This window comes from Perognathus longimembris, chromosome 23 (assembly GCF_023159225.1).
Source record: "Perognathus longimembris pacificus isolate PPM17 chromosome 23, ASM2315922v1, whole genome shotgun sequence".
In the NCBI taxonomy this organism is placed as follows: Eukaryota; Metazoa; Chordata; class Mammalia; order Rodentia; family Heteromyidae; genus Perognathus; species Perognathus longimembris.
This window is the reverse complement of record NC_063183.1, coordinates 27,335,663-27,361,959: the sequence shown is the minus strand read 5'-3', so window position 1 is coordinate 27,361,959 and position 26,297 is coordinate 27,335,663. Positions and strand designations below refer to the sequence as shown.

Here is a 26,297-nt window from a genome sequence, read left to right as displayed (position 1 = left end):
TATTAGTTTACTACATTGGCCTGAAAGACAAGTACAAATAACCAGTAGAAAAGATGCACCTATAGCCAGGCACGGGTAACTCACACCTGTAATCCTAGCTACTCAGGAGACTAAGATCTGAGGATCACAGTTTGAAGCCAGCCCAGACAGAAAAGTTCAGGAGACTCTTATCTCCAATTAATCACCAGAAAACCACAAGTGGAACTGTGGCTCAAAGTGGTAGAGCAAAAGAGCTCAAGGACAGTGCCCAGGCCCCAAGTTCAATTCCCACAACAACAACAGAAAAAAAAAAAAAAAACACCTAAATATACTTTTGCAAAGTAACTATGGGAAAATATTCTTTTGTTTCTTAGATCTTCCCACAATTGGTTCTCATTTCAAAAACTCCTAAATAATCCATCTTAAAAAGCAATAACCACATCCTTCCTAAAATTACTTCTATGTCATACTGTTAGATTCTTATGTTTTTTTCAATTCAGTGTATCAATTTTGAGTAGAAGGTATCTTGATCAATGTCATCCCTCACATGTTATAATCTTACTTTTAAATTTCTCCTCTATAACCTTTCCAATTTTTTGTTTTTGTCAGTCATAGGGTTTGAACTCAGGACCTGAGCTCTGTCTGCAAGCTTTTTTGCTCAAGGCTAGTGCTCTATCACTTTGAGCCACAGCACCACTTTCTATATTCTAGTGGTTAATTGGAGGTAAGAGTCTCACAGACTTCCTTGCCTGGGCTGACTCTAAACTGAGATCCTCAGATCTCAGCTTTCTGAGTAGCCACGATTATAGGCATGAGCCACTAGTGTCTTTTAAACCTTTTATTTTGAAGATACCATTTTTAAATGAATCATGTTTTTTTAATTTTGGCCATTTTTGCTTTGGGACAAGTATCATATCCTTTATTGATTGGCCCAGAATGATATCTAATCATTTTCATATATGAATTAAACCATACTTATATATGATTTCAGGAGTTGGTGTGTGTGCACATGCATGTGTAATGCGCCCAAGAGTAGGTGAGGGTTTCCTGGGACTTGAACTGGGGGCCCAAGTGCTGTCCTTGAGTGTTTTTGCTCAAGGCTAATGCTTGACCACTTGAGCCACAGCTCTACTTCTGATTTTTACTGGTTAACTGGAGATAAGTGTCTCATGGACTTTCTTTCCTGGGCTGGCTTTGAACTGCAATCCTCAGATCTCAGCCTCCTGATTACAGGCATGAGCCACTGGTGTTCAGCTCAGCAGCGTTGGTTTGTTTTGTGCTGCTGAGGAGTGAACTCCGGGCCTTCGCTTACCAGGCAAGCACTCTTCCGCTGAGCTAAATCCCCAACCCCAGAAGCTATGTCATATTAGTGATCTTACTCAAGTGCTTTGTCTCCCTGAAAAACTGGCCTCAAGCCCCTGTTTCTTCTGATCCAATCTTTCCCTGGTTATAATGGACATCTGGCATGGTTTGTGGGAGATTCACACAAATGTAGCAGATTTCTAATTAAACTTCAAGCAGGTAAAATGTAATCTTTCCACATTTAATCTTGCACACTTATCAACTCACCAAAATAACCCAGCTGACACGTGCTGATCCACTTCCTTAAGATGTCGGAGTAAAGAAAAAGTCATCTTTTGTAGAACCTTTGGTTTAGCGAAGGCCTGAGGAAAACACAGTAAACAAAATCGGATAAGAAGCTGGGAGCTGTGGCTCGGCCCTGTAATCCTAGCTACTTGGTAGTCAGAGATCAGGGTTTTATGATTCACAGCCCCCTGCCACCCCCCCCCCCCCACAAAAAGCTCAAAAGCTTCCATCTCCAATAGCAACAGATAAGCCTGCCCAGGCATAAACTGAGGCCCCATCTCAAAATAACCACGGTTCAAGTGGCAGAGTACCTACCTAGCAAGTGCTAGGCCCTAAATTCAAACCCCAATACTGTGGGGTTTTTGTTGGTGGTGGTGGTCCTGGGGCTTGAACTTAGGGCCTGGGCACTGTCCCTGAGCTTCTTTTGCTAATCATTAGTGCTCTACCACTTGAATCACAGTTCCATTTCTGGCGGGGTTTTTTTTTTGGTAATTTATTGGAAAGAAGGGTCTCATGGACTTTCCTGCCTGGGCTGGCTTGAAACTGTGATACTCAGATCTTAGCCTGCTTAATAGCTAGAATTACAGGTGTGAGCCACCAGCACCTGCCCAGCCCAATACTGCTTTTTTAAAAATCAGATAAAAGAACACTTATTTATAAGGCAAACTCTAGAAGTAGGAATTTAGGATTCTGAAGTTCAACCACTTGCAAATACTGAAGCAAACAAAAGTTACCTGGATATATTTCCCGGTTTTAAAACTCACCCAAAAGCAAAGGGAATAGAAAAATAAACACTGCCGGTCAGGTATTATCTTACCCTTGACTTCATCTCATGCAAAGATTAAAATAATGCACCATGTACGGATGGCTCACATTTGTAATCCTAGCTACTCCAGAGGCTGAGATCTGTGCATACCAGTACAAAACCAGCCTGCACAGGAAAGTCCATGAGACTCTTCCAGTTAACCACAAAAAAAGCCAGAAATGGAGCTGTGGCTCAAGTGGAAGAGCATTAGACTTAAGCAAAAAAAAAAAAGCTCAAGAGGGGCTGGGAATGTGCTTAGTGGTAGAGTGCTTGCCTAGCATGCATGAAGCCCTGGGTTGGATTCCTCAGTATCACATAAACAGAAAAGGCTGGAAGTGGTGCTGTGACTCAGTGGTAGAGTGCCAACCTTGAGCAATAAGATGCTCAGGGACAGTGCCCAGGACCTGAGTTCAAGCCCCAGGACCAGCCAAGAAAACCCCCAAAACTTCAGGGACAACACCTGGACCCTCAGTTCAAGCCTCTGTACTGGCAAGGGGGAAAAAACACACACATCCACGCACACAATTTAAGTAGTTTCCTTGTTTAAAAGGCAAAAATCTAGTAATGTTTTACATATATATGAAAGAAGTATGGGGAAAAATGGAGAAGAATCAAGTTAACAGAAATAATAGTTATGGGATTTATAAATATATTCACTTTAGAACATATGTATAATTTTAATGCATTTAAATTTTCAAATTAAAGTCTGATTTTTAATTTTTTATGTTATAAATATCTTTTTTAGATATTGGAAGTCTACTTCCATGTGGATTTTTTTCCCCTCCCTGTATCTTTCAAATTTCATTTTGGAATCTTGGTCGCAGAAAATAATTTTTCCAATAAAAGAAATGGCAGAGGGCTGGGAATGTGGCTTAGTGGTAGAGTGCTTGCCTACCATGCATGAAGCCCTGGGTTCAATTCCTCAGTACCACATACACAGAAAAGGCCAGAAGTGGCGCTGTGGCTCAAGTGGTAGAGTGCTAGCCTTGAGCAAAAAAGAAACCAGGGACAGTGCTCAGGCCCTGAGGCCAAGCCCTAGGACTGGCAACAAAACAAGAAATGGCAGAGTCAAAGGCAGACTTCAATTGTCACAGGAAAAGTAAGGAGTTGGTTTCCACCACCATAAACTTCGCACAGACAATGGGATGACCAAGGTACTGGTTAAGCATCGGAGCCGGGAGGAGGGTACCTCATCCGTGCTTTGATTCCTTTGAGTGAAAATGGATCTGCCTGGGTACACATGACTCAAATGCTTTCTGCACAGGATTAAAATGAATGCTCCCTGTAATGACCTGGGGCCAACCACCAATCGGGTTATTACAGACAATTCCCCCTGCTCTCATTCTACCTCCACCCAGCAACACGCTGGTGATAAATTGCTTTCCGGGACAATCCTTTCCCACAGGGAAAGGACTCGCTAGTCATGTTAAAGAGAACATCCTGGTTCTCCTGACAACTGTGTTAAGTATTTCAAATTTAAAAGTTGTCATTCTTCTTGGAGGAAAAGGGTGCGGTTCTGAGGCTTGAACTCAGGGCCTGGGCACTGTCTTTAGCTTGTTACTCAAGGCTGGTACCCTACCACTTAAACCACAGTTCCACTTCTGGCTTTCTGGTGATTAATTGGAAGTAAGGGTATCCCAGACTTTCCCGTCAGGGCTGGCTTTGAACGACAAGCTGTAGATTTCAGCCTCCTGAATAGCTAGGATTACAGGCGTGAGCCACTGGTTCCTGTCTTAAACACGTTTGACATTTATTAAAACATTAGTACTTTTGTGCATTACTGTCTGCATAATTATTTTATAATGCATACATGTACTGCTGTAACTTCAGAGGCTCAATCAGCCAATTGTATATCATCACTTGCTTAGCTCATATTAGTCTACCCCCCGGAAGGCAGATTTGTTCTTGTTTGCTATTGAATTACAGTCCTAAGTCTCCAGAACAAATTGACCACTGCAGCCATCATAAACTCACCAAGAGGCCTCCCCGAGGAAAGAGCCTGACCAAGCCACACCAGTCAATAGGAGGTGCCGGTTAGAAGCTTGCAATGGATGTCAGACAGCCTGATTTGGGGTTCCCATTGGCTCAACGATGTTATAAAAGGACCTGGCTTGAAACTCTGTTAAGACCAACCTGGATGGCTGCAGAGACAGAAGCACAAAACGAGAGTTCATTAGACACTAGTTATCACAGGCAAACTTTTGAATATGAGTATGAGTGTGTGTGTGTGTGTGTGTGCACGCACACACACAGATACTAGGACTTATACTCAGGGCCCTGCATTCTCACTTAGTTTTTTTGTTTGTTTTGCTCAAGGCTGGCACTCTATCACTTGAGCCAAAGCTCCACTTCTGCCTTTTTTTTTTTTTTTTAGTTAATTGGAGATAAGAGTCTCAGGGAAGCTGAGTGCTGGTGGCTCACACCTGTCACCCTAGCTACTCAGGACACTGAGATCTGAGGATCAAAGATCAAAGCCAGCCCAGGCAGGAAAGTCTGTGAGACTCTCATCTCCAATGAACCACCAGAAAACTGGAAGTGGCCCTGAGGCTCAAAAGTGGTAGAGTGCTAGCCTTGAGCAGAAAAGCTCAGGGAGAGTTCCCAGGCCCTGAGTTCCAGCTGTACTAAACACACACACACACACACACACACACACACACACACACACACACAGCATCATGGATTTTCTACCCTGGCTTCCAACCATGATCCATGATCGCATCCTCATGTCTCAATCCTGAGCAAGTAGGATTACAGACTGTTCCTTCTTCATGTGCCTTTCCCTTCCTTCTCCTCCTCTTGTGCCTTCTCTCACAGATGGGCCTCGCTTTGCTCATCTTCCTTCCCCTTCTCACTTCCCTATTTCTCCACCAGCTCTGGATCCAGCTCCCGTCCCCACACCCAGGTTTGGTCCTGCTGACCTATCACCACCACAAGTTTCCTTCCTGTCTCAGTTTGCATTTTCCTCATCCATCAACATAATTCATAGGATTATTAGAAAACAAAATCAAGCCATGCCTGTAATCCTAGCTACTCAGGAGGCTGACAGCTGAGGATTACAGTTCAAAGCCAGCCCAAGCACTAAACAACTTAAGACTCTTATCTCCAATTAATCACCAAAAAAGCCAAAAATGAAGCTGTGAATTAAGTGGGAAAGTGATAGCCTTGAACAAAAAAGCATGGGGACAGCACCTAGGCCCTGAGTTCAAGCTTCTGGAGTGGCACACACGTGCGCGTGCGTGCACACACACACACACAAAAGACAAAGAAGAAGGATGGAGAACTATGGGGTCAGAATCAGAAAAGTTTGCTGAATAAAACACATTAAGGACAGGCAATAGAAAAAGAGAGAGAAGACTAATAGGCACTTGTGGCTCATACCTATAATACTATTCGGGTGGCTAAGAACTGAGGATTGGAATTCGAAGTCAGCCTGGGCAGGAAAGCTCATGAGACTCATCTCCAAATAACGATCAAAAAGGAGAGGGAGAGGGAGATGGGGGGAGAGGAGAGGAGGAGAGAAGAGAGGGGTACGAGGGAAAGGAAGAGGAGGGGGGCTGGGAATGTGGCCTAGTGGCAAGAGTGTTTGCCTCGTACACATGAAGCCCTGGGTTCGATTCCCCAGCACCACATATGTAGAAAACGGTCAGAAGTGGTGCTGTGGCTCAAGTGGCAGAGTGCTAGCCTTGAGCAAAAAGAAGCCAGGGACAGTGCTCAGGCCCTGAGTTCAATGCCCTGGACTGGCCAAAAAACGAAAAGAAAGAGAGAGGGGGAAAGTGAGAAAAGAAGGAAAAAGAGAGAAGGAAGGAGAAAGAAAGAAGGAAAAGAGGGAGGAAGGGAGGAAAAGAAAAGCAAGGCAAACTAGGTTGACTAGTTCTTTTTTGGTGTTTTTTTCCCCCCAAGGAGAGTGACAATTTCCAATTTGCTTCAGTAGTTTTATCTACTAAATAAAAAATTTCCAATTTACACGTGAACAAGATACAACACTCCTGCAAACACACAAAGAAAATCACTTGGTCCCTCATGATGAAAAGTCTGTGCACGGCGGGACAAGGTAGCAGGCACCCGGGTCAGCCGAGGTTGCTGGCTTCACTGGGGGCTGTTCACGTTGGCTTCCTTGCGGAGCCGCCCCTGAGACACTGAACTGCTCAGGGGCACAGGTGTAAAATCCTTCATTTCTCCGTCCCTTGCCAATAAGCAACCCTCAGCCCCCAATTAACATTTCCTTCCAATTTCTTCTTGTTAGAGAAGTTAGAGACCGCCTCATGTCTATGAACACACACACACACAAAAAAAAAAAAAAATCAAACAACCTCCAAGGAACAATTTTCCTGTTCTGAAAACAACATTCGGCACCGAAAACCAATCTGTCTCCTCAGAAGCATGAATGAATGAATCATGGCATGCGCCGGATTTCAAACAGGTGGCCAAAAGGAAAGCTCGGAAAGCAAAAGAAAACCAGTTACTACTAAAATCAGGGGCACGACCCACACACCAAGAAGAAAGGGTAGTGATGTACTGATGTCCCTCCCCCTGGTCATTTATAGGCAATGCTAACCAAATAAAACCTGACATTTCAAATGAAAACAAAAACAAAACACCTAGTCTTCTCACTCATCCTCAACCAATACCCGTTCCTCCCCAGGATTACATATATGGATAGAAATAAGAGACATTATTTACTCCATCTCAACTACACAGATGACAATGGCACAACAAAGCAGGAAATCTGGAAGAAAGCAACCAAAATAAATCAACAACTTCATCTCTCCCCAAAGCATGGACAAGTCTGCATTGACTTACCTCGCCCTGGAACCAACGCTCTGCCCTGGAGAAAGGCTTTTCTGGAAGTTCAGACCCATCAGACAGCTTATCTGTTCCTGCCACCAGACCGGGGGAAGGAGAAAAAGGCAAAGCTGTGCTGTAGTAATCACACAGAAAACAAGTCGTGTCTCTAGGGGGTATTCTTGAAAACCTCAGATCAACTCCAGGAAAATGAAAAGCAAAGAAAATAAGCTTCTGACCACTTCTTACAACCGGAAGTTGCTAGGTAGCAACCGGAATCTTACCACACAAAAAAAGAAAAAGAAAAAGACGAAGAAGAGGAAGAAGATGTAAGAAAACAATTCTGCTACCAGTAAAGATTTGGTGGAGGAACGCTCTCCTTAAATTAAATTTTAAAAATAAATATATATACATATATGCATATATATATATACATATAGATGTATATACTAATTTATTTAAAGCTAAAGTCAGCCAGGTGCCGGTGGCTCATGCCTGTTATCCTAGCTACTCAGGAGGCTGAAATCTGAGGATCACTATTCAAACCCAGCCTGGGCAGCAAAGTCTGTGAGACTTTTTATCTCCAGTAAACTACTCAAAAAAGCTGGAAGTGGTGCTGTGACTTAAGTGATACAGTGCTAGTCTTGAGGGGGGAAAAACAAAACAAAACAAAACACCTGAAAGGCAAAACCCAGAACCTGAGTTCAAGCCCCAGGACCAGCACAAAAAGTAAAAAGAATTCAGAAGGAAGGACTTGACCAATGGAAGCGCCACCAGCTACCACCAACCTTTCCTCACTGGACTTCTTCCAGCCCTGAAGATACAAACATCTTTGGGGCTCTCATCTGTGTTCCCCAAAAGAGAGAAGGGGCCGGATTTCTAAATCACTGCAAGCTGAGGGAGTTCAGCTCTGCTAAGGGGTGAGAAGGCCAAACCCAAAGCCACATTTAACCCGCCAAGAAGGGCCAACAATCTTCACTTCACTGCTGAGTTTGGGAGGGCTTAACCCTCAAGATCCCAGAGAGCAAGTGCTCATGGGAAATGACCTGATGTGTTTCAGTTTGGAATTGCTTTGAAGGGTTTTGATTTCCTAAGTTGCAGTGAGATAAATACTTCACGGTGTGTCTATTGTTATTATTATTATATTATATTATTATTGAAAGAAAGAAGCGGTTTCCTTTTAAGCATGCCTAAACACATTTTGGGATTTCCCTCCCCCACCCCCTAGAAGGTGTGGTATATTTGCCAGTAAAGCACTGAAATCAAGCATGGGTTTTGTTGTTGTTCATTTTTTGATATGCCGGTCCTAGGGGTTGAACTCAGGGCCTAGATGCTGTCCCACTAGCTCAAGGTGGGGGTGCTCTACCACTTGAGCCACAGCTCCACTTCTGGCTGTTTTTTGGTACTTAATTGGAGGTAAGAATCTCATGGACTTTTCTTCCCTGGGCTGGCTTTGAACATGATCTTCAGATCTCAGCCTCCTAAGCAGCTAGGATTACAGGCTTGAGCCACTGGTACCCAGCAAGAAATCAAGTATGCTGTAATGACGTCTCTGTAACCAAAGCAAGCTGATCTCTTGTGCTTTGTCAACTCTGCTCTCTTAAAATACCCTGATACTGGGCTCTCAGATTTTTGCCAAGATAGAGACAGAAAAAGAAAGCCTTTCCCTTCAAAAAATCCACAGGAGGGCTGGGGATATGGCCTAGTGGCAAGAGTGCCTGCCTCGGATACACGAGGCCCTAGGTTCGATTCCCCAGCACCACATATACAGAAAACGGCCAGAAGCGGTGCTGTGGCTCAAGCGGCAGAGTGCTAGCCTTGAGCGGGAAGAAGCCAGGGACAGTGCTCAGGCCCTGAGTCCAAGGCCCAGGACTGGCAAAAAAAAAAAAAAAAAAAAAATCCACAGGAGCCCCAAACTACAAGTTTCTGGAAACAAGACTGATAATACTCTTTCTTGCATGCTAAGGACTCAATCTCTTTAACATATTTCTTTTTTTGCCAGTCCTGGGCTTGGACTCAGTGCCTGAGCACTGTCCCTGGCTTGTTTGCTCAAGGCTAGCACTCTGCCACTTGAGCCACAGCACCACTTCTGGCCATTTTCTATATATGTGGTGCTGGGGAATCAAATACAGGGCTTCATGTATACGAGGTAAGCACTCTTGCCACTAGGCCATATTCCCAGCCTTCTTTAACATATTTAAAACAAAGCCTATAATCCTAGCTACTCAAGAGGCTGAGAGCTGAGGATTGTGGTTCAAAGCCAGCTCACAGAGGAAAAGTCCACGAGACTCTTAGCTCCAGTGAACCACCCAAAAGCCAGAAGTGGGGCTATGTCTCAAGTGGTAGAGCACTAGCCTTGAGCAAAAAACAAAACAAAACAAAACAAAAAACTCCAGGGACAACACCTAGACCTTGAGTTCAAGCCCCAGGACCGACACCAAAATTTTTTTTAAATTTTAAATTAAAAAAAAATAAACACCAGAAAGAGGCAACCCTTTCCAGCTATTTGAGTCTACCATAAAATCTCGCACGTGCGCACACACACACACACACACACACACAATGCCATCCAAATACGTTTTAATAATTCCTTCCAGAACCCCAGGAAATTGCTTTTCACACCTCACTTCCTTCTCCACTGGCCCCCCTCCCCCGCCACCACCACCCCACCTTCGCCCCTCTTACTCGCTTCACACGCACAGGCCATTAGGCCCTTTTCTCTTTTCCTGCCTGAAACCAACTCAATCTCCCCATTCGCAAGCAGGTCCACCACACCTGTGGACCCACCTCACAATCTTGAGTTTCTAAAAGGAAAATAAACATCTCTTGTGGTTTGTGTCTTCCCGACCACTTTTCCATGAGGGGCTGGGGGCTGACGTTCAGGAGAAAAGGTCACGTTAACGCAGCTGCCCCCAGATTCCCCGCTGGTTACTTCCTGTTGGTGAACTGACCTTCCGTGAGAGACAGTAGCTTTCTTCACATTGGCCAACAAAAAAACCCCAGCCCACTGTGGGCACTGCTATGTCTTCTATGGGATTCCCCATCCTCCGGATGACAACTGCTTTCAAGGGGAGGCCACAGATAGGGACCTGGACTTACATGAGTTTTCCCCTACTACTAAAGTTTCAGCCAGGAGCTGGTGGTTCATGCCTGTTATCCCAGCTACTCGGGAGGCTGAGATCTGAGGATCATGGTTCCAAGCCAACCCTGGCAGGAGAAGTCCATGAAACTCTTATGTCCAGGTAACCACCCCCCCCCCCCCAAAAAAAGAAAGAAAATCAAACAAACCTGAAAGTGGTAGAATGCCAGTCTTGAGCACAAAAAACTCAGAGATAGCTCCCAGGCCCCAAGTTCAAGCCCCAGTACACAAAAATAAAAATTCAGGAATTGAAAACCAACTAAAAGTAACATAAATGTAGCACTACATTAAAATTAAGCTGATAGTTCTTATTCTTTGTTGTTATTATGTGGTACCGAAGACTCAAACCCAGGGACTCATGCATGCTAGGCAAATACTCTACCACTAAGCCACATTCTCAATTTTCAAGTTAGTTTGCAGTACTGAGTTTTGAACTCAGATCTTGTGCCACAACTCTAGCCTCAAATTGGTATGGTGTGTGTGTGTGTGTGTGTGTGTGTCTACATACATGTGTGCAAATAGAGATACACAGGTTCATAGATAATAGGTAGATAGATAAGTAGGTAGATAGGTAGATAAAGAGACAGATAATGAATAGGTAGACAGGTAGATAGGTAGATAGACAAACAGGCAGGCAGATAGAGATAGACAGACCGACAGATAGACTAACAGACCTACCAAATTTCTGGATGTTTAAATTCATCTTTGGGGACCAGCTCCTGATTGTACCCTGGTCTTTTTATCCAGGGCTCAGACTTAAGCAGCCATGTCATCTAGTGTTTCTCTCAACGTAAACCCATTCACCACAACGAGATGATTCGCATTCAACTTGCCTGTTCACATGCATTTCTGTGCCATGTGTTCTAGAATTAGATGACCTAGCTTTCAACCAGACAGCCTTCCCCCAAGCCCGACAATCGGCCTCCTTCACTGTGGCCATCCTCCTCAAAGCTCACTTCCAAACAAAGGCTCCCCCAGCCAAAACTCAGTCCTGGAATGGACGGTTGGCACCAGGGACAGAAAAATATTCTCCCAAAATAGCAGATGCAGCTCTGGCTCTCGGGCAGGATGGGGCCTTCTTCACACAGAACAAGTACCCCGGAGAGTTATTTGGCCTCTATTCTTTATAGATTGACATCATAAGTTCTTCCAGAAGTAAGAGCACTTACCAGAAAAGAGAGGAGAGGAACAATGGGTCCGATCTGGATCATTTCTTGCCATTTCAGAACTTTCAAGACGTGGGAGCCGCCAGACACTCAAGCTCTTTGAACACCTCCTCATCCCATTCCATTTCTTTTCCTCCTTAGCAGGCCGCCGTTCCGGCTTTTCAGCAGCTCTTCTCTTCCTCCCGTGACCCTTTTCTGCCCATCCTGCAAAGACAACAGACGTGAAAACGCTTTCCCCTTCTGTGTCCAGGCTCAAGTTCAAGTTCACGATGATAACGTCAAGAGTCGGAGTCATACCAACCATACTCTAGTGAGTTCCCAGGGCAGCCGAAGCCAAGTACCACACTGGGTTGGTTTAAAACAGCACATACTTATTCTCTGATTTGGGGAAGACTACAAGTCCAAAAATCAAGGTGTTGGCCAAGTTGGTTCATTCGAGAGGTTCTGGGCAAGAATGTGCTCTGGGCCTGACAACTATTGACTTCTGTTAGTTTGTCCTACTTCTTTGTTTACTTATTTATTTGTTTTGTTTTTGTTGCCAGTCCTGGGCCTTGAACTCAGGGCCTGAGCACTGTCCCTGGCTTCTTTTTGCTCAAGGCTAGCACTCTACCACTTGAGCCACAGCGCCACTTCCCGCTTTTCCTATATATGTGGTGCTGAGGAATCAAACCCAGGGCTTCATGTATATGAGGCGAACACTCTACCACTAGGCCATATTCCCAGCCCTTGTCCTACTTCTTGACACCTGATTGTAGATGCGAGACTTTGCCTCTGTCCTCATGGGTACTTCTCCCTGAGCTTCTCCTCTGTGTCATCCCATGACCTTCTAAGAAGGCCACTGGCCATTGGATTTAGGGCCCATCCTAATCTAGTACAACCTGGTTGCCATCTGCAAAAACATCTACATCCAAATAAAGCCACACTCTGAAGTGCTGGGTAGCCATGAGAATGGGGACATACCACTGGATGCAGTACAAAAGCCCGAGGGAATTCTAAGAAACAGCCAGTGTTGATGTCACAGTGGTCCTCCCCTTGCCTGTGAGGGGTATGTGACAAGGCATCTAAGAGCTGTCTACCACACCCAGAATTTTAACCTGGCAGTTGAGTTCTAGAATCTCCACATATAACCATCCATTGACTTTCTGCCCCTCTAAAATGAAGTCTCTCCCTTCCATACATCCGCAAGAGAGAAAACAATCTGAACTGGCAGTGATAAACCGTATTATGTATCTCTAGTGTATCACAATTAGGTTTTCAATTTTTAAAAAAGAGTAGTATTGAGCCCAGAGCTAGTGGCTCACATGTGTAATCTCAGCTTCTCAGGAGTTGGAAGCCAGTCCGGGCAGGAAAAGTCCCTGAGATTCTTTTCTCTAATGAACCACAGGAAGTTGGAAGAGGAGCCGTGGCTCAAGGGTAGGCTTGAGAAAATGCTCAGGGACAGTGCCCAGGCCCAGAGTTCAAGCCCCAGTACTGGCACCAAAAAAAAAAAAAAAAAGTATAAGGGAAGTGGAGGGAATGTAATAGAGGGATAGAGTTGTTCAAAGTACCACACACACATATCTCGTCTGAGGAGGTGGAGGCGGGCATTATAAGATGGGAAGGATGGGTGGAGACCGAAGGACGGGCAAATGCAGTCACAGTAGTCAATGGACATGGGTGAAAACGGACCTTGGGCACTCGGGCTAGGAAGGACAGCCTGGGAAGGAGGGGGGAAGAGTGACATTTGTCAACATGTATTACACACACGAAGAGATGGATGAAATGGAAACCCTTTGTACAACTATTTCAAGTTCTGGGGCTTGAACTCAGGGCCTGGGTACTGTCCCTGAGCTTCCTTTTGCTCAAGGCTAGCACTCTACCACTTGAGCCACAGAGCCACTTCCAGCTTTTTCTATATATGTGGTGCGGAGGAATCGAACCCAGGGCTTCACACATGCACTGTACCACTAGGCCATATTCCTAGCCCCTCAAGATATATATATATATATTTTTAAAGACAGAAAAAGGAACACAGGACTTTAGCTGGCAAAACAAAACACCATGTGTGTGTATGCACATGTATGTGTGTGTACCAAAAAAAATATTCATCATGCTTTCAAATACTAGGCATATATTGTTTTGTTTGATACATCTTGATGAGGTATACCTACCATTATTATTACAGCTCCCATTTACACAAGAGGTAAACTGAGGCCCAGCTAGCTCCTCCAGTGGGCTCCCAGCAAAGTGGCAGAGTCGGGCTTGGAAGCCAGGACTCCAGGGCCGCCATCGGTGCGGCCTCTTCTGTGTTCTTCATGCCATGTCACAAAGCCTCGGTCTCCCACGTGGGACATCTGGTCACTTAAAAAAAAAAAAAAAAGGAAGGAAGGAAGGAAGGAAGTGAATTGGTTCCCCCTTGCCCATTGAACATCATTCATTTAGGAAAGGAAAACAAGCAGGACAGGACATTCCGATCATGTACACCAAGACAATGGGAGTGGGGGGGGGGGGGGTCAGCCAATCTATCACCCATCCAAGGACCAATCCGCATCCAGACATTTTATAGGCACACCGGCTGCAAGTGTGAGGCACCGACAATGCGTGGTTTTTACATAGCACCCTTTCCTTTCGTTTCTGCCATGATTAAACATACCCATCGTCGCAAGGTCTGGAGACCTGGGAGCTTTCAAGTCCTTGACAAATCTGACAGAACACATGATGATGATGTTGGTGCAAACAAGTCCAGGCCACCCCGTGCTTCAGACACACGGCCCTATAAATCCTGGGCTGAGAGTAGGGACGGGTGGTCCTGTTTAAACTCTAGCATGGGAGGGCATCACAGTAACAACACAACCAGGAGGTCCAAACTCTACTGCAGCCTCTGCGTCCAAAAAGTTGACTTCAACTCCTTAGTTAGAAAAAAAAAAAAAAAAAAGGTGAGAGCTGGTGGCTCACGTGTGTAATCCTAGCTACTCAGGAGGCTGAGATCTGAGGATGGCACTTCAAAGCCAGCCTGGGCAGGAAAGTCCGTGAGACTCTTATCTCCAATTAATCTCCAGAAAACTGGAAGTGCTGCTATGGCTCCAAGTGATAGAGCACTAGCCTTAAGCAAAAGAACTCAGAGGTAGCGCCCAGGTCCTGAGTTCAAGTCCCACAACTCTCTCTCTCTCTCACACACACACACACACACACACACAAACAACTCTGAATTGCTGAGTGTAATCCTAGCTACTCTAGAGGCTGAAATCTAAGCATACTAGTTCAAAGTCAGCCCAGGCAGGAAAGTTCATGAAACTTTTATCTCCAATTAAGTACCAAAAAAGCTCAAAATGGAGCTGTAGCTCAAATTGTAAAGCACTAGCCTTGAACAAAAAAAAAATAAATAGAATCTCAAGGACAGCACCCAAGCCCTGAGTTTGAGCTGCAGGGCAGAAACAACACAAAAAATTAAAGGTTAAATTGACATTAGTCCATTTAAAAGATTTCTGCATTGGAAGGGAAACCATGTTCTGAGTAAATGTAGAAGGAAATTATATTCTTGGTGTATTTCTGCCATCTAGTGGACATACTCAGAAATGCGGATGACGATGTTAGTTAGGCCCCCTACCTTACTGACTGCTCATCAGGACAGACCTTTCCCTTCCCTCTTTCACACCATAGCAGGTGCCTGTAGGTGTGCCAACAACAGAAAACAGTGGTCCAACCATTAGAAAACCATTTAAAATTTGAGGCCTTGTGCACAAAAGAATTAATACTTCTATACCTTCCAAATTGTCAGAAACAAAAGAAAATCAAGGGCTGGGAATGTGGCCTAGTGGTAAAGTGCTCGCCTCGTATACATGAAGCCCTGGGTTCGATTCCTCAGCACCACATATATAGAAAAGGCCAGAAGTGGCGCTGTGGCTCAAGTGGCAGAGTGCTAGCCTTGAGCAAAAAGAAGCCAGGGACAGTGCTCCAGGACGGGGGGGGGGGGGGGGGAGGGAGGGAGGAGGAGGAGGAGGAGGAGGAGGAGGAGGAGGAGGAGGAGGAGGAGGAGGAGGGGGAGAGAGGAGGAGGAGGAGGGGGAGGGAGGAGGAGGAGGGGGAGGGAGGAGGAGGAGGGGGAGGGAGGAGGAGGAAGAAGAAGAAGAATCAAGCCCAGCACTAATGGTTACAACTGTAATCAAACCTAAATTGACAAACATATCACTGGCCTAGACAGCAAAAATATCAATGCCATGAAAGACACCCCGCACACAAAAAAATGACTAAGGAACTTCTCTTGATTAAGGAGACAAAAGGCAGATGATCCCGATGAGCTTTTGGGTTTTGTGTGTACTGGTCCTCAGGACGGGGCACTGTCCTATAGCTGTTTTACTCAAGGCTAGTGCTTTAACACTTGAGCCACAGCTTCACTTCTGGCTTTTTGCTGGTTAATTGGAGATAAGACTCGCAGGGATTTTCCTATCTGGACTGGCTTTTAATCAAGATCCTCAGATCACAACCTCCTGACTAGCTAGGATTACAGGTGTAATCTTGGCCTGGATTTTTTTTTTAGTGCTATAAAAGAAATTGCTTGTAATTTGAATATTTTTCCCTCCACAATTTAGGTGTTATTAGTGAAATAGTGCCTAGATGTAGGGCCTTTCAAAGACAAATCAGTCACGAAGGCCCCTTCCTCATGAGAAAGATCTGATAAAAGAGGTTTTGTCATGGACCTGCCCTACAACCCAGCCGTACCACTTCTGGGCATATCTACCCTGATCATCCCCAGCCAGGATATAATAAGGACACCTATGCACCCATGTTCATTGCTGCACTATTCACAACAGCCAAGATATGCACACAGCACAGAGGGCCCACAATAGATGTCTGGATCCAAAGTGTGTGGTACCGACCCACAATGACATTTTATACAGCCTTAGAAAGAACAATGTCATTTGCAGGGAAATGGAACTAGAACAAAGCATGTTAAGTGTGGTAAGCCAAGCTCAGAGAGACAAACAGCACGTGTTCTCTTCGATAGGCAGAAGTGAGATCTAAAATGCACTGGGATGTGATCTGTTACACAGGATTCTAGAGTACTCACATGCAGTAAGACTAAAAGAGGATACTCCCAGGAGAGAAACACAAAGGTGCAATGCCCAAGTGCCCGTTCATACTTATCTAAATTAGTAACTCCAAGATATGGGAACAAAAGACTTCTCTTTTTTTTTTTTTTTTTTTTGTAGTTCTTAGTTTTCGGTGATTCTGTCTTCTTTACCTTATGTATGGTGTATTCACATGTATATCCTCGGGAGGGCGGGGGGAGGGCACAGAAACTTGAGGGAAAAGGGGTAACAAAGTGCAGTAGTGGAGCTCACCGGACATAGCGATGTGGTGAGAATGTGGGGGTGGGGGGGGAAGGGGAGAATGGTTAGGGAGGGCTTGGAAGACAATGAGGGAACCAAAGAGCCCAAAGGAAATGTATCCATCACCTGAAGTGATTGTAACCCTCTGTATACCTCTATAATAACAATAAAGTAAATTAATTTCTTTTTTTAAAAAAGGAGCTTTGTGAAGTACATAACTACCCCTCTGTCTGTCTGCCTTCCACCCAATGAAGACACCCCATCCCTCCCCTGTTACGCCCTACCAACAAACTCACCTGCTAGCACCTCGATCCTGAACAACCAGCCTTCAGAAGAAGAAAAGAAGTCCAGTTCATTATAAACTGCACAGTCGTGGGTGTGCTGCTAGAGCCGCACAAACTAAGATAAACCATTATTAAAGTTATGGGCAAAATGTGATGAGGGACTTAGATAACGATCTATTGAGTACAATGTTAAAAAAAAACAGACTTGTAATAACTGTTAGTTTCCCAAGTATTATAATTCTATTGTCAGTAGAAAATACTCATCTTGGGCTGGGAATGTGGCCTAGTGGCAAGAGTGCTTGCCTCGAATATGTGGAGCCCTGGGTTCGATGCCTCAGCACCACATATATATAGAAAAAGCCAGAAGTGGCACTGTGGCTCAAGTGGCAGAGTGCTAGCCTTGAGCAAAAAGAAGCCCAGGGACAGTGCTCAGGCCCTGAGTTCAAGCCCCAGGACTGGCCAAAAAGAAAATACTCATCTTTTAAGTAATCAATATAAAAGTATTTAGAAAGAGAGAAGTCACAATTTCTACAATTAGCTCTCAAATATTCCATTATTTAACCCCAAAAGTGCTTTAATATGTATCTCAAAAAGATAATAAATAATAAAGCAGGGGACTAGGAGCTCAGGCCTGTTATACTAGCTATTTGGGAGGCTGAAATCTGAGGATCGTGGTTCAAAACCAGCCTAGGCAGAAAAGTCCAGGAGACCCTTATTTCCAACTAATCAGCAAAAATCCAAAAGTAGAGGTGTGGTTCAAGTAGTAGAGCACCAGACTTGAGCAGAAAAAGCCAAGTGAGAACATGAGGCCTTGAATTCAATCCCTAGTATCAGCACAAAGACAGACAGACAGATGGACATACAGAATGACAATATAGGGGTATGGGACATAGCTCAGGGACAGAACCCTTGCCTTGATTTCTAGCATTGTAAAAATAAGAAATATACCATACCATTTAAAAAGCTTTCTAAGTAATTTCACTGTCCGACCCCAGATCAATGCTACTGAGATGATAAACACAACTGATATCTCCTAGGTCAATTCTCATGTAATTTAGTGGTGACAGCTTAGAGTAGTGCATAATGAGCAATTCTGACACACTTGTAGATTCCGCTTGAGAGATCAGTTAGCCAGATCTGCCAGGAACCTATTTGGTCCAAAATTATTTTTCTGGGACATATCATATGCATAAAACATGGTAGCCATTGGAGAGTGAGCTCCAAGTCAGAAGACAGAAAAAACAACTCATTTGTGAGTGACATCTGACCTGATCTTAGACCCCTGACCTCTCCCCTTCTTTTGAAATCGGGTCCAGACTTGTTTTTCTAGGTAGAGTGCTAGAATTGCAATGAAGCAGGGGTGTGCGAGACTGCACGTGGTGAAACCAAATTCCTATCTGGAACAGATACCACTCGGGTGGTAAGGAGACCGTGACAGAGGAACTGCTTAGAGTTATAGCAAATAATCATAATAAGCTCAAAAAAAGAGGTGATTGTAATAATAATCCCGTTTGTTGGAATGAAATTCGATACAAGACACAAGAAAAAAAAGCCAAAAAAAAAAAATGAGTCAATATGAGGGAAAGAAATAACGAAAGCTGGGGCTGGGAATGTGACCTAGTGGTAGAGTGCTTGCCTTGTATACATGAAGCCCTGGGTTCGATTCCCCAGCACCACATATACAGAAAATGGCCAGAAGTGGCACTGCGGCTCAAGTGGTAGAGTGCTAGCCTTGAGCAAAAAGAAGCCAGGGACAGTGCTCAGGCCCTGAGGCAAGCTCCAGGACTGGCCAAGAAAAAGAAGGAAGGAAGGAAGGAAGGAAGGAAGGAAGGAAGGAAGGAAGGAAGGAAGGAAGGAAGGAAGGAAGGAACGAAGGAAGGAAGGAACGAAGGAAGGAAGGAAGGAAGGAAGGAAGGAAGGAAGGAAGGAAGGAAGGCAAGCTGGTGCTGGTGGCTCACACTGCAATCCTAGTGACTCGGGAGGCAAAAATATGAGGATTACAGTTCAAATCCAACCTGAGCAGGGAAAGTTTGTGAGACTCATATCTCCAATTAACCCCAAAAGCTGAAAATGGAGCTGTGGCTCAAGTGGAAAAGCACTAACATGAACAAAAAGAGGGGGGTGGGGGGGAAGCTAAGAAACAGCACCAAAGCCTCAGGACCAACAGAAAGGAAGGGAGGAAGGAAGGGAGGGAGGGGGGGGAGGGAAGGGAAAAAAGGTAAGAAAAAAAGGAAGGAAGAAAACAGGGCTATTGTACCTGGAAATTTAAGTGGCTCACACCTGTAATTCTAGCTATTCAGAGGTGAGATCTGAGGATTGCAGTTGGAAGCCAGCCCCAACAGGAAAGTCCATGAGACTCTTTTTTTTTTTTTTTTTTTTGCCATTCCTGGGCCTTGGACTCAGGGCCTGAGCACTGTCCCTGGCTTCTTTTTGCTCAAGGCTAGCACTCTGCCACTTGAGCCACAGCGCCACTTCTGGCCATTTTTCTGTATATGTGGTGCTGGGGAATCGAACCCAGGGCTTCATGTATATGAGGCAAGCGCTCTTGCCACTAGGCTATATCCCCAGCCCTCCATGAGACTCTTATCTCCAATAAACTACTCAGAAAAGGCTGGGAGTGGCCCTGTAGCTCAAGTGGTAGAGTGCTAGCCTTGAGCAAAAAGAAGCTCAGGGACAGCACCCAGGCCCTGAGTTCAAGTCCCAGGACCAGAGCCAAAAAAAAAAAAGTGGATGACATACATTTAAAGTAGTAATACAATAAACCAGAAAATTCTTAACCACAAACACATTGCAAATGAAAGAATAAAATTCTCCACCTGGAGAAGAAAGATTGAACAAGGCTTTAGGCTATGACTTGAATATGATTCATCTTTCCTGAAGAAGAGCTTAATCCCCAGTATAAGGTATTAAGAGGGAAGGAATAATCTGACTATGGTGCTTAGAATTAGGAACTGATTAGGACTGAAGTCTTGAGGTATAGCCCCAAGACTGAATCTTGGTGGCAAGAAGAACAAGTACATGATCACAGCCGGGCAGGCCCTATGCCCTTGGGGCTCTGCCAGCATGAACATTATCACCTGACATGGCCCCTATGCCCTTTGCCCACCACAGTGAACCAAAATAAACCCTTCAAAAAAAAAGTATATCATTTACCCAGTCTGAGGTGTTGTGAAACTGGCAACGAGAAGCCAAGTTTAAAAGACTTTAAAGCAACAGGAAAAAAAAATAATCCTGAAGATAAAAAAGAAAACCAGGGCATGGGTGGCTCACGTAATCCTAGCTACTGTGGAGGCTGAGAGCTGAGGATGGAGGTTCAAAGCCAGCCCAGGCAAGAAAATCTGTGAGACTCTTATCTCCAACTACCAGAATACCAGAAATAGAGCTGTGGCTCAAAGTGGTAGAGCACTAACCTTGAGCCAAAAAGCTCAGGGAAAAGCTCCATGACTGACAAAAAAAAAAAAAAAAAGACAAGAAAGAAACATGAAGTACATAAAAATAAAACAGTAGATCGAATTAAGATCATGCTTATTGGAAACAGCATCACGGTAGGGTAATTGAATTAATGGAAATAGAGGAAGAGTTGACAGGGGTCAGGTGTACCAACCCTACAACATGCCTCTTTACCCAAAAGATTATTTTGAGCTTCTTACTCTAAGAAACTATAGACATACAAGCTCTGAAAAGTCACCTTTGTGTCGAGGAAATTTGTTTTTATGAAGAAAAACCCCTCATTTGTAACAACCTTAGGTAACAGCAAAGGTGTCACTAGGAGGGAAGCTTGTAGCAATGAGGGTCTTGATTACAACAAAAGATTTCAAATAAGTAACCTCATGGTGCACTGGGTGAGCAATGCCCCAAGCAGATGGGAAGAAAGAGCAGCGATCAAGACAGAAATTAACAAAATGGTGATTAAAAGAACAATATGAAGAGTAACTAAGGGACTGGAGGCATGGCTCCAATGAGCATAAAGCTTCAGATAGTAAGTTTGAGCCCTGGTCTTGGACAGAAAAAACAAAATCAGTGAGAACAAAAAGTAGATTTTGGAAGGATAAACACAATCGACAAACCCTTAGCCAAACTAACAAAAAGACAGTGGAGAAAGACCCAAATAAATAACACTAGAGATGAGAAAAGGAATTATCACCACAAACGTCATGGAAATTCAGAAAGTACTTCAAAGATTTCTATCCTAATAAACTGGAAAGTGCAGAAGAAAATTTCTAGATGTATATGGCCTACCAAAGTTGAACCAAGAGGTCTTCAACCACTTAAACAGATATTTCACAAAAAGGAAGAAGAACACTATAGACTAAGTTCCTTGGTGGGGATAGGCACAAAAATCCTCAACAAAATACTTGCAAACAAAATTCAACAGTACATTAAAAAGACCAAATACCATGGTCAAGTTCCTCTCACTCCAGGGGTGCAAGCATACTTTAACATATGCAAATCAAACAATGTAATGCAACACACAAAGAGAATAAAGGGGGAAAATTACATAATCCTTTCAATAGATCCAGAAAAAGCCTCCGACAAGAATCAACATCTCTCATGATAAAATCCCTGAATGTACATGTACATATATATACATATATACACACACATATAGTTGATTATATGATATACAGTGGATTATTCAGTCATGAAGAATGAAATGATGGTAGAACTAGATATCATTGTATTAAGCAAAACAAGCCAGATTCAGAAAGACAAATACTATGTTTTTTTTTAGGAAGCACATAACCAGGCACAGTGCCTAGCTATTTGGAGGCTCAAATCAGGAGGAGTGACATTCAAGACCAGCACAGGCCAAAGTTCATAAGAATCCCCCCACCCCATCTAAACAAACAAAGAGCTGGGCGTGGAGGGAAGCACCCGTCATTCCGGCAGTGCAGGAAATGTAATAAGAGGATTTAAGACTGGGCAAGCCAGAGTAAAAGTGAGAGCCTCTGCAGAGTCAGAGAGGGGAGGCTGCCTGGAAGCAGGAGGGTGGGTGCGTGTTGCAGGGAGGAGGGGAGGGGGCTTTCTGTTTGGGGTGATGGGTCAGGAAGCTAGCTATGTGAGAGTCCTGGTGTAAGGAAGGCGTGATGGCAAGAAGGATCTCTGTTTGGGCAACACAGGAGACCTGGGGCGCACTCTGTCCTGGTGCAGGTTGCTGAGGAACTTCCCGGTCCCACAATCAGACAGTCGAAGGCCCATGAGCAGCCAATACAAAGCTCACAAGCGGCCCCACCCCTCCCAGAGGAGGAGGGCAGCCTAATCACAGCCGGCTCTGCCCACAAACCAACCACACATGCCTGCTGCTAGGTGAATGTCACCAAGGAAAAGACAACAAGCCAAATAGCCCAGAGACCATGTTCTTTTTTTGGGGGGAGGGGGGTTCCCTAACCATTGTGAGCACAGAGAAAAGTGCTTCAATGAAAATTAACAGCTAGCTCCCAAGGTGGGACCATGAACCATGACTGGCCTCACTCCAGGACTTGAAACCTAGCTTTTTGCTTTATTTTTCCTTGGGGGGGGGGGTGCCAGTCCTGGGGCTTGAACTCAGGGCCTGAGCACTGTCCCTGAGCTTCTTTTTGTTCAAGGCTAGCACTCTACCACTTGAGCCACAGAGCTACTGCCGGCTTTTTTTGTTTATGTGGTGCTAAGGAATTGAACCCAGGGCTTCATGCATTGCTAGGCAAGCAACTCTACCACTAAGCCACATTCCCAGCCCCTGAAACCTAGCTTCTTTTTACACTATTTTACGTTTCCTTAATTCTATTTTCCCCCCTCCTAGGTGTTGTCTATTTTTTGTTATTGTTTGGTTGTTTTCCTATACTTTTCTGATCAGACCTATCAGTTAAACCTTAACACATAATTTTTATTTTTTTTATATAATTTCGTGTGTGTATGTGTGTGTACGTGTGTGTGTGAGAGAGAGAGAGGAGAAAGGTGAATGTGCAGTGTTTACTGGGGTTTGAACTCAGGGCCTCCAGCTCTCACTTGGCTTTTCACTCAAGGCTGGCATTCTACCATTTGAACCACAAACTCTTGGGTGGTCAATTGAAGTTAAGATTGTCTCATGCAACTTTTCTACTTGGGCTACCATTCAACTTCGATCCTCAAATCTCCACCTCCTGAATAGCTATGATTATAGGTATGAAGCACCAGCACCCAGCTAATTTCTTTATCTTTTCTATTTTTTCTCTCATCTTTTTCTTTTCATATCAATTTTCTTATTCCTGTCCTGTGCCGTTTCCTTCTTCAAGACAAGTTCTTGCTGTAAGGTCTAGGCTGGGCTCCAACTTCCTATCTCTGCCTCAGCCCACTTGAGTAATGGAATTGAGTGACCAGTATACCTATCACTTTTTTTTTTAATTTTTATGTGTTTTTTGGTCCTGCAGCTTGAACTCAGGGCCTGGGTGCTGTCCCTGAGCTCTTTTGCTCAATTAATGCTCTACCACTTTGAACCACACACAGCTCCACTTCCAGTTTCTTGGTGGTTCATTAGAGATAAGAGTCTCACAGACTTTCCTGCCCAGGCTGGCTTTGAACTGCAATCCTCAGATCTTAGCCTCCTGTGTAGCTAGGATGAAATGAAAGTCGTGAGCTACCAGTGCCCAGCTTAATATTTAATTTTTAGTCCACTCTTTTCTCTTCCTCACCATTCTTCTTCTTCCCACGCTTGTATTTCTTCTTTCTTCAGATAAATAAGTTTTTCTCTCCTTCCTTTCCTTGACGCTTACCGTGCTTCCATAGCTGGCTCGCCTACGGGTTATATCAGCTACTGCACTTGGTTTCTTTCTCCTCAACTGGTGCTGGGCACTGAGTCCCCGGCGGTGGCTGCAGGGTCCTGGATGTGACTATTCTCTGGTGCTGGTGCCTTTGTTCAACCCTGGTGCTTTTATTTACCACGAGAGATGCCTGGGCAGCCAGGGAGTGGGTTGGCCGGAGGAACAAATCTGAGAAACAATGAGGTGGGAAGTGTAAGCTTATAGATGTCCCCCGGCCCAAAAGTTCTGCCCTTGGCAATGCGACTCCGCCCTTGGCTACCTGAGGGGCAGGCGGAGCACCTCCCACCTTAGTTGCATGAGGGTATAAAGACCCCCCAAAAGAGAGTTCAGGAGCCATTTTCCTCTCCTCTGTGGGAACTTGGCCTTGCTGGTCCTGCTGGCAATAAACTCTTTGCTCTACGTGACTTTGTCTATGGTCTGTGGTTCTTCTGGGACAATTTTCCTTTCAGGAAGCCCTTGGGACTGGCAAGGAGAGCTGGCACTGTGACTTGGTAGTGACACCTGGAACCCACTGTGAAAAGTACTAGGGCTGTCTTTGTAAGTCACTGTTAGTGGTAAGAATAAGCAACGATGGCCACAAGCCTGCATTTGGATCTTCCAGCTCAGTATCTGCTATTATTGCTATCTTGTACAAAGAGGGTTTCAGCTAGGGTTTTATCTGTGGCTCATGCCTGCAATCCTAGCTACTCAGGAGGCTGAGATCTGAGCACCGCTGTTCAAGGTCAGTCCCCTGTTCAAGATTAGTCGCCTACGGGCTGGGGATATAGCCTAGTGGCAAGAGCGCTTGCCTCGTATACATGAAGCCCTGGATTCGATTCCCCAGCACCACATATACAGAAAATGGCCAGAAGTGATGCTGTGGCTCAAGTGGCAGAGTGCTAGCCTTGAGCAAAAAGAAGCCAGGGACAGTGCTCAGGCCCTGAGTCCAAAGCCCAGGACTGGCAAAAAAAAAAAAAAAAAGATTAGTCGCCTAGTCTCTGGCAGAAAAGTCCATGGGACTCTTAGAGACTCCAATGAATCACCAAAAAAGCTGGAAGTGGTGCTGTGGCTCAGCAGTAGAGCAAAAGAGCTCAGGTGACACAAGCCTAGAGCACAGAGAACAAAGGCGCATGGTTGGTCTCTCTGATATGTGGTTGTTGCGGGGGTGTGGGGGGGGAAGAAAAGTAGAGATCATGTCTGCAAAACAACAAACTTCTTTATAAATGGTATTTCCACATGTTTTGGTCAGCGACTTTACATTATGTCTCTAGGGGGCTGGGAATATAGCCTAGTGGCAAGAGTGTTTGCCTCGAATACATGAAGCCCTGGGTTCGATTCCCCAGCACCACATATATAGAAAACAGCCAGAAGTGGCACTGTGGCTCAAGTGGTAGAGAAAAAAAGAAAGAAAAATTATGTCTCTAAAACCAAACAACTACTGAATAAGTATAAAAAGGTCTGGGATAGACCTATCAGGTTCACAAGAGCTCAACAGCTACTTACATATGATTATATAGGATGAGGCTAAGCAAGATGAACTCCAAGAGATGGAAACTGGAGGATTTTATTGTTGTCATTGGGTTTTACGTGCTAGGTGAATTTCCTGTGGCGTACCCCAGGTGGTTGCTGTATATGATTTTGGTACACTGGATATTGTATATATGCTTATCTGAACTAGGAAAGGGGAAAAAATGAGGGAGGGTGTAACAAATATGATGGGAAATGTACTCACTACCTTATTGTGTAACTGTAACCCCTCTGTACATCACTTTGTCAATAAAATTTAATTTAAAAAATTCCAATTCAATTCCAATTCTTATTTATAAGACAGTTTCCAATTCAAGAATGAGGTTTTACATTTGCATGTTATAAGTTCTTCTGTTGGACTCTTCGATAATGTTTTAAAATCATCCAGTGAACCTTGCATGTTTATTACTACTGCAATTGATTTTCCCTTTCTATTGGATTTTTAAGCTTCTTGTTGTTTTTAGATGGAAATGTTATGAATTTGTCATCTTAATTTTATATTAGCAATTTTATAAAATTATTAATACTCAAAAAAAAAAAAAGAAAAGAAAAGAGCTCAGGGGCAGTGCCACCCGGAGTTCAAGCCCTAGCACATACACAACACAAAGTGGGAGAGGAAGTTAAATTCAATGCTTTGAAAACAATGTGTCTTTTTTAAAAAGTTAAATTATTAGCGGCAGAGTGCTTGCCTAGCATGCATGCATGAAGCCCTGGGTTCGATTCCTCAGCGCCACATAACCACAAACACAGAAAAAGCCACAAGCGGCGCTGTGGCTCAAGGGGTAAGGTGAGTGCCAGCCTTGAGCAAAAAGCAGCTCAGGGACAGTGCTCAGGCCCTGAGTTCAAGCCCCGGGAGTGGCAAAGAAAAAAAAAAAACACTAAAAAGTTAAATTCCGTAGTTGTGCAAAGGGGGTTTCCATCAACAAACCCGCTTCTGAGTCCAATGCGTCTTCATCCAGATCACC

At 44.4% G+C, this 26,297-nt stretch overlaps 1 protein-coding gene across 1 annotated transcript in view; it reads right to left on the bottom strand.

Annotated features, from left to right (window-relative positions):
- The window catches only part of Atp8b4 (ATPase phospholipid transporting 8B4 (putative)), a 135,516-nt gene extending 115,392 nt beyond the window's left edge, over positions 1–20,124 (bottom strand). Inside the window, exons 1-5 of the mRNA XM_048331703.1 lie at positions 19,867–20,124; positions 13,609–13,798; positions 11,462–11,662; positions 4,346–4,512; positions 1,549–1,643 (exon numbers count right to left, since the gene is read on the bottom strand). The gene's annotated coding sequence lies outside the window, so the exon portion shown is untranslated. The remainder of the gene's footprint in view (positions 1–1,548; positions 1,644–4,345; positions 4,513–11,461; positions 11,663–13,608; positions 13,799–19,866) is intronic.
- Positions 20,125–26,297: the final 6,173 nt, after the last annotated feature.